Source organism: Otolemur garnettii, unplaced genomic scaffold (genome assembly GCF_000181295.1).
Source record: "Otolemur garnettii isolate 467f Iridium unplaced genomic scaffold, OtoGar3 scaffold00165, whole genome shotgun sequence".
Classification (NCBI taxonomy): Eukaryota; Metazoa; Chordata; class Mammalia; order Primates; family Galagidae; genus Otolemur; species Otolemur garnettii.
Window position 1 is genome coordinate 1,558,934 of NW_003852560.1, and position 8,449 is coordinate 1,567,382.

Sequence of the window (8,449 nt, forward strand, 5' to 3'; positions counted from 1 at the left end):
ACAGAAGAATCCTCCTGTAAAGAATTAATGGATGTCACAGAAAGGGAATTTGAAAGATGGATGATTAAGACAATAAGGAGAATGGATGTGAAAATAGAAAGACAGAGAGAAATTTGGGTGAGAGATATGTAGAACGTAGAAAGGATATGGTGGAGCTTAAGGAAATGAATGGGGCAATTGGGGAATTTAAAGATGCAGTAGAGAGTGTCAAAAATAGATTAGACCATGGAGAAGAAAGAACCTCAGAGCTGGGGGATAAAGTGTTTGCGTTAACCCAGGTCGTTAAAGCGGCAGAAAAAGAGAGAGAAAGCAGAACAGGCACTTAGAGAACTACAGGATGCCACGAAGTGTTCAAAGTTATGAATAATGGAAATACCTGAAGGGAAAGAAGATTATCCCAAAGGTATGGAAGCCCTACTGGAGACTATCGTAAATGAAAACTTCCCAAGTTTTACTAAAGATCCCGATACACTCCTTTCAGATGGACATCAAACCCCAAGACATCTCAACTTCAACAGAGCTTCTCCGATACACATTGTAATTAACCTGTCCAAAGTCAAGGTGAAGGAGAAAATCAGGTCAGTTGGAATAAGCACCAACCGACCTAGGGGGCCAGAGCCATTAGGCTGACAGCAGACTTTTCAATTGAAACTTTTCAAGCCAGACGAGCATGGTCATCCAACTTCAACATCCTTAAAAAAAAATAATTTTTAACCCAAAATTCTGTATCCTGCTAAAACTGAGCTTCAAAACTGATGGAGAAATCTAATCTTTTGTGAATATACAAGCACTGAAGAAATTGACAACAACACCAGCTCTACAGGAAATACTTAGACCTATTCTCAACACTGAACACCACAATGGACCACCACCTGTCAGTGCTAGAAGCCAAAGGCCAAAATTTAGCTTCCACAATGGCACAAAGGATACAACTTCTCAGATCTTCTCATAACAAGATGAATAAAATTCTACCACTCTTAATGATACTCTCAATAAATGTCAATGGATTGAATTCTCCACTGAAGAGGTATGAGGTGGCTGATTGGATAAAAAAGCACAAGCCATCCAGGAGACACATTTAGCCCTGTAGGACATATCAAGCCTCAGGGTTAAGGGATGGAAAATGGTTTTTTAAAAACTTGACTTCAGCTAGTGGGATTCATGACCATAGGGTGGTGACTACTGCCACCTACAGATCAGACATGTGAAGTGGCTTGGCTCTGACAGCAAACCTTCTAGAAAGAGTATTATTTAACCAATTTGATGTAAGCATTCCAAATTATATACAAAATCAGCACATTGTACCCCATAAATGCATTAATGTACACAGTTATGATTTAATACAAAATTAAGAGGGAAAAATGTATGAGTTTGTGAGGTACACATAAAATTTTGTCACATGTATATAATGTGCCGTGATCAACTAAATTCTTTAAATAAATTTGAATGAATTTCAAATGAAATGGTAAAGCTTCTAGAAGAATCTAAGAATGACTAATTGCATTTTCTGCAGTGATCACACTTTGAAGTATGTATCAGATACTTTGAGGATTGATACCTAATTTACGTTTTGAATCATACACACACACATCTGACCATAGATGGGCCCAGCTAGTCCTTATTCATAACTCCACTGACGCCCCATTTGCTATATTTAGAGTGGAGCTGTGGGGGGAGAATTATATTTTGAAACATAAATTTGCATCTCCATAAAACTAAGCACACTTAGACAGAGTTATACACACACATTGTGTTTGTGAGGGTTAGGAGAAATCTAAACCTAGATAGATAGACAGGGATAGAGATATGAGCAGAGGAAATACATATAGACCAGAATAGTTATGTTGATTATCTTTAGGTGTTAGGATTATGGATTATTTCCAATACTTTGGCTCCTTTTGCTTCCTTTTATTTTTAACTTTCTACAGTGACTATATATTATTTATATAGGGTTTTATTTCCTAACTTGAGAGCAGAACTATGCAAATCAATATCCCCATGACACCACGCTTTTAAAGTCTTGCTCCATTTGGAAAGAAAATCACTAATTCCTCACATACTCCTAGTACACATTATCTTGAAATTTTAACACATTCTTCAAAGCACCCGAATATATTATTTTTCCAAAAGATATTAGAAAAATTATACATAGCAATACCTCATTCCCTTGACTAAAGAATTTCATTTCTCACTGTAATGACACATATTAATATATAACCAATAACAGCTAACTATTCTATCATGGTATTGTTGCATGTGTAAAGGTCAACGATCAGATTGTCGATTATGGCTGAACTTCATTCCTTTACTTAATGTAAATGAATTGAGTGCCTGGGTGAAGGACACAGCTACCACTGGGACTTTACATTCAAAATGCAAACAATGTAACCTAATAGTATGTGCCTTCATATCAATCTGAAATTTGTAAAATGGAAAAACAATGTATTGTTTCCCTGCCATGACAATGCAGATTGGCCACGAGGAAAACAAAGGCCAGCTAGACGGACATCTGGCCTCATGAAGCTCACAGTCTTGAGGGAGCCGGTCAGTGACTGAAGCAGTCATGATGCTCTGTGCTCAGCGTGAGGCTGGAGGAGGAGGGAGGCTCAAGGAAACCCAGACATCAACCAACTGTGCTTGATTATTTCCTTTCAGTCTTTAAGTCTTCAGCCTTTCCTAGGTTCAAGTTCAATTTTGGATCAAGATTTCTAGCAAAGATTTAGCATGTCTTTTTGACACCAGGCCACTCATTTTTACTCAAGAATAGATGAGCACAATAAAATCAAGATTGTTCCTTTACAAGGGAGAAATTATTTAAAGAATAGTGTTGTGATGGTGATTTATGAATTCGTTTTATAGGATATAATTTCATTAGTGATGCAGTCTTTTGTTAAGTGCTTATGGCACAATGGCTAAAAACTCCCTGGAAATATGAGTTATACTTTTGCAGCCAACAGATATGAATTGATTGCTTAATATATTCTAAGGATTTGCTAGAATAGGGGACATAAGAAATAATATACCTAGAATTCTCTTTCTTTCTGGCCAGTGGTGCCCACTCTCTAACACTTATCACCCCATATTGGGTAGGAGGCATTTAACAATGGCCAAAGGACTTGGTTCCCAGATAAGAGAGAACTGTTAATGTTAAACACTCAAGTTGAAATCCTTCCCCTCTTTTAAAACTTATGCATGCTAATTTACTGGCTTCCTATTTTTCTGGGTTTTGAAATAAGTCTTCCTTTGATCACATGTCTCCCAGCTTGAATTTATAACCCTAACATCAGGGATGATACTTAAAATGTTCCCTGCAGAGTCCTGGACTGGATCAGTCTGTTGAGCCCAGGCACTGACTGAACAGTCCTGGGCACTAACCCATCAGGATGGCCCAGCTGACTACCAGCCTGGTCCCCTTCAGCTTCTCTAGAGTGGGATTCACCACCTATGGTCATTCCTTAGGCTTTCACTCTAGTCTGCTAATGTGATCTACTAATCTGTGCAGATGTTAGATACCCAGTAAATTCTTGGGCACTTACTTCCATCTTGGTTTCCCTGAACCCAGAAATTTCCTCCAGCTCCATCTCCATGGAATCAGGTCCTACCTACTCTGGTAGCTTTGGATCCAGGGTCTTTCCGCTAACCTTGGACTCTGGTATTTTATTTTTCTATCATTAGTGTTTGTTAACTCAAAAGCCATCTGTAACAAATCTTTCTGCTTGGTCTAGAATCAGAGACAAATAAGGGACTTCAACAAGGGTCACAAAGAATTTTAATTCTAACAGCGGTGAGGGTGAACCCAATGCCATTGCCAGTAAGGACAGGAGTGAATGGACTTGGTGGCCATCTCTACCATAGCCCTTCTGCCTTGCCTCCCACTGACAAGTACTTATTCACTGTCCAAAATACTTTAGCTTGTCCCAAACCAAGCCATGTAAAAATGCGAACAGCTGACAATTGCTTAATGTAGGAAGTTATCTTTTCAGAAGAACCGTATATACCAGGTTCTAATTCTAGCTCAACTCCTCATTTACTTTACAACCCATGTAAACTTACTTATCTTGTGAGTCTCAGTTTTCACATCTGTCAAATGGAGACATGATATCTATCTACTCAATAAAATGCCTGGCATACAGTAGATGTTCAAAGAATAAGGGCTATTTTGGTAAGGTATTCAGGGGTATTTTTATTTCAACAAACCTCCCTGGAGACATGACACATTCCAGAAAAAAATGAATTTCTGATTGGGAGGCAGCAGTGGGGTGGTTTGAACTACAAAAGGCTGATGTGCCTTAATCTGGTGACCTTGCCATTCAAAACTCTGTGCACAAACAAAATTGCACATATTAAGTAACACAACAAATACAAAACCAAATAAAGAAACAGAGAAAAAAAACAAACAAACAAAAGAAAATCTGAGGAAGGATTTCTGGGTGGGTTTGCTGAGCGTCGTGGATATTTTTGGTCTTGTCCCATGTCCAAGTCTAATTAGTTGCTTCTGAACAGGGCCAAGTATAGCCCAGCCACTTGCCAAGAAGAAAACAATGATGCCTAAGATCTTCAGGAGCAAAATCATCACAAGTTCCCCTTTCTACCATTTTAAGATTTAAAGCATCTGTGAAAAATAGGGGGGTTCTTTTTGAGTCATGGATAGCGTGAGAAGTAACCTAGAGGCTTGTGGACCCTGTGGGTTCCTCTGGCCTCTGCCTGCCCCATGCCTGCTCAGTCCTGGAGCTAATGAGAATGAAAGGCCTCTTCTCTGAGCGCAGGAGTCTGGCTTCGGTTTTGATGCCCTGAGGCTGTCATCCTTCCCCCATGGAGCTGCAGCTCCTCTCTAAACTGGTGATTTATGTCCAGGAAGTTGGGTTTCTCCCCTGCTTGTGGTTCACAGCTAAATCTTGTCTCCCAGATGACTGCATTCCTCTGTACTTACTCGACAGGGGTCTTCACATCAGTGCTGGCTCCTGCTGCTCTTCCCCAGAGGGCTGGACCCTGCTCTTTGTCTAGTCTCTGCCTCCTCCAAAATGAGCTTTCCTTGGAAACTAAAAACAAATGCTTCTATCATACACAGTCAGTGTTAGAAATTGTGCTGTCACCAGTTTAAAGGGTGTTTTTTAAACCCCTTGGAAAATGATGATGTCTCTGTCCTGTCCTGGGCTTTGGTATTGGGGTTACTGTTCTTTACTTGGGGCCAGGTGTAGCATCAAGCTGGTGTCCTAATTTCCAACCTTGTCTGTTACAGGCCCACCCTACGTTCCCTACGCAGCTGGTGCTTACAGACTTGCCCTTGAGGTCCCATCCTCCTTAGTGACCAGTACTATTTTATAAGAAGGTCAAATTCTAAATCTTAGCTCCATATATACGTTGAGAGATAAAAGTATCTCTGCAAAATCTCTGTTAGAAATTACGTTAGGAGACATCAGCTCTAATAACCAGACACAGCTTTGAACAGTCTAAGGAGTCCAGTCACTTAAAAAGCCCCCCTACGCCCAAATATCTACAAGACAGATATTTAGCATCATTTTGGCTTTGCTTGTAAATAAAACAATGTCCTTTTATTTTTTATTGTAGTAAAATACACATACAGAAAATTTACTTCCTTAACCATTTTCAAGCACACAGCTCAACTGTATTAAATATATTTATAATATTATACCATCATTACCACCCATCTCCAGAATTCTTTCCATCTTAAAAAAAATTAAACTCTATACCCATTAAAAAATCCATGTTATTCCCTGAACCCTGGCCCCTGGCAACCACTATTTTACTTTATTTCTTATTTTTTTTTTTATTAAATCATAAACACATAGATCATGTAGACATTAATGCATTTATGGGGTACAATATACTGATTTCATATAGAATTAGAAGCGTTTACATGACACCAGTTATATATACCTCATCTCATTTACTTAATTATTGTGTTAAAAGATATTTATACTTTATACTTAATATATCTGACATGTACCTTTGCATTATGCACCATAGGTGTGATCCCACCATTCACCCTCCCTCAACTGACCTCCTCCCTCCCCCCCATACTCCCCCTCCTCCCTCCTTCATCCTGGGCCATAGTTATGATCTATTCTTCATATGAAAGTGTGAGTGATTATAAATTGGTTTCATAATAGTAATGAGTGCATTGCATATTTTTATTACATTCTTGAGATACTTTACTAAGTAGGATATGTTCCAACTCCATTCATGTAAATGTAAAAGAGGTAAATTCTCCATCTTTTTAAAGGCTGCATAATATTCCATAGTATACATATACTGCAATTTGTTAATCCATTCATGGGTCAATGGGCACTGGGACTACTTCAAAAGAGAAAACCATTCTATTTTCTATTTCTGTTATTTTCACTATGCTAAGTATGAGTGGAATCACACAGCATTTGTCTTTTATGACTGTCTTATTTCACTTAGCATGATATTCTCAAGGTTCAGCCATGTTATAGCATATATCATAATTTCCTTCCTTTTGAAGACTAAATCATGAAAAATAGAAAATCCAAATACACCTGCAATTCATAAGGGGATTGAATCAGTAATCAAAAATCTTCCAATTATAAAAATCTTTGAACTTGATGGTTTCACTGATGAAGTCTATTAACCATAGAAAGAGCTAACGCCATTATTCTCAAACTTTTCCAAAAACTTGAGGTAGAAAGAACATTCCTTAATTCTTTCTTTGATGTTGGAATAATCCTAATACCAAAGCCAAAGACATTACAAGAAAATAAAAATACAGATCAATGGCCCTTATGTACACTGATGCAAAAATACCCCAAACATACTAATAAACTAATTCAGCAGCATATTAAAGGGACTATACACTATAACTGAATGCCATTTATTTTTGAAATGCAAGGTTGGTTCAACATGTATTATAAATGTAATTCACCACATTAACATAATACCAGAAAAAACACACTATCATCTCAATTGATACAGAAAAAGTATTTGACAAAATTGGTACCCTTTATGTTAATAGTGCTAACAAATTAGGAATGAAAGGAAAATAATTAAAATAATAGAAGCTATATGTGAAATAATCCAGCAAACATTATACTCAGTGGTGAAAAATTGAAAATTTTCCCTTAAAATCAGGAATAAGACACAGATGCCCACTTTTTACCATCTCTAATAAACATAGCAGTTCTAGTCTGAGAAATTAGGCATGAAAAAGGAAAAAAGGTCATCTAAATCAGAAAGGAAGAAGTAAAATTATCTCTATTTGTAGATGACATTACTTGTACAAAACCCTAAAAATTCCACACCAAAAAAAATTAGTCAAATGAATAGCAAATATGAATAAATGAATTCAGCAAAGTATCAGGTTACAGAGTCAGCACACAAAAATCAGTTCCATTTATATACACTAATAATGAATGATTCATAAGGAAATTATAAGAATAATTAGAGTTACAATAGCATTAAAAAGAATAAAATACTTGGGAATTAAGTTAACCAAGGAGGTGAAAGACTAGTACAGTGAAAGCTGTAAATTAGTATTGCTGAAAGAAATTAATGAAGACATAAATAATTGGAGCCACATTCTGTGTTTATGAATTGGAAGACTTTGATTCGATGTGCTCCCTATAAAAATATCAATAAGATTTTTTTACAGAAAGAGAAAAATCTATCCTAAAATGTATATGGAATCTTAAGATAACCTAAATAGCAACAAAAATAAATGTTGAAAAAGAACAAAGTTGGAAGATTCCCACTCCTGACTTCAAAACTTACTACGAAGACAGAGTAACCAAACATTGTAGTACTGGCATGAAGACCAACATGTAAGTCAACAGAATAGACCAAGAGACCAGAAATAAACTCTCACACATATGACCAAACGATTTTTGGTCAAGGTGCCAGGATCATTCAAGAGACAGTCTTTTCAACAAATGCTGGCGGGAAAATTAGATGGTCCACATGCAAAGAATGAAGCTAGACCATTACCTAACACCATATTCAAAAACTTCCTCAAAACGTATCAAAGACCTAAATATAAGACCTAAAACTATACAAGTCTTAGAAGAAAGCACAGGGCAAATGCCTTATGACATTGGATTTGACAATATTTCTTGAATATGACATCAAAGGCACAGGCAATAAAAGAAAAACAGACAAATTGGACTTCACGAAAACTTTTTAAATATTGTGCATCCATAGATAATCAAATGTATAAAATACTAATTCCTTATGAGATGTATGTGGATGGACTGAAGTGAACGTAGGATGGCTTGTCCTGGGAGCTCTATTATAAAGGCTGCCTCTTTTTTTAGACAGTTTTGGTTTTCAATCTTTAGGGCTCTGCCACTTTGGAAAATAGCTTGACCATTCCTTAAATTTTTAAGTTCAGTGGTTACCATATAAGCCAGCAATTTCTCTGCTAGAAATACCCAAGAGAAATAAAAGCATGTGTTCACATCAAAACTGGCAAATG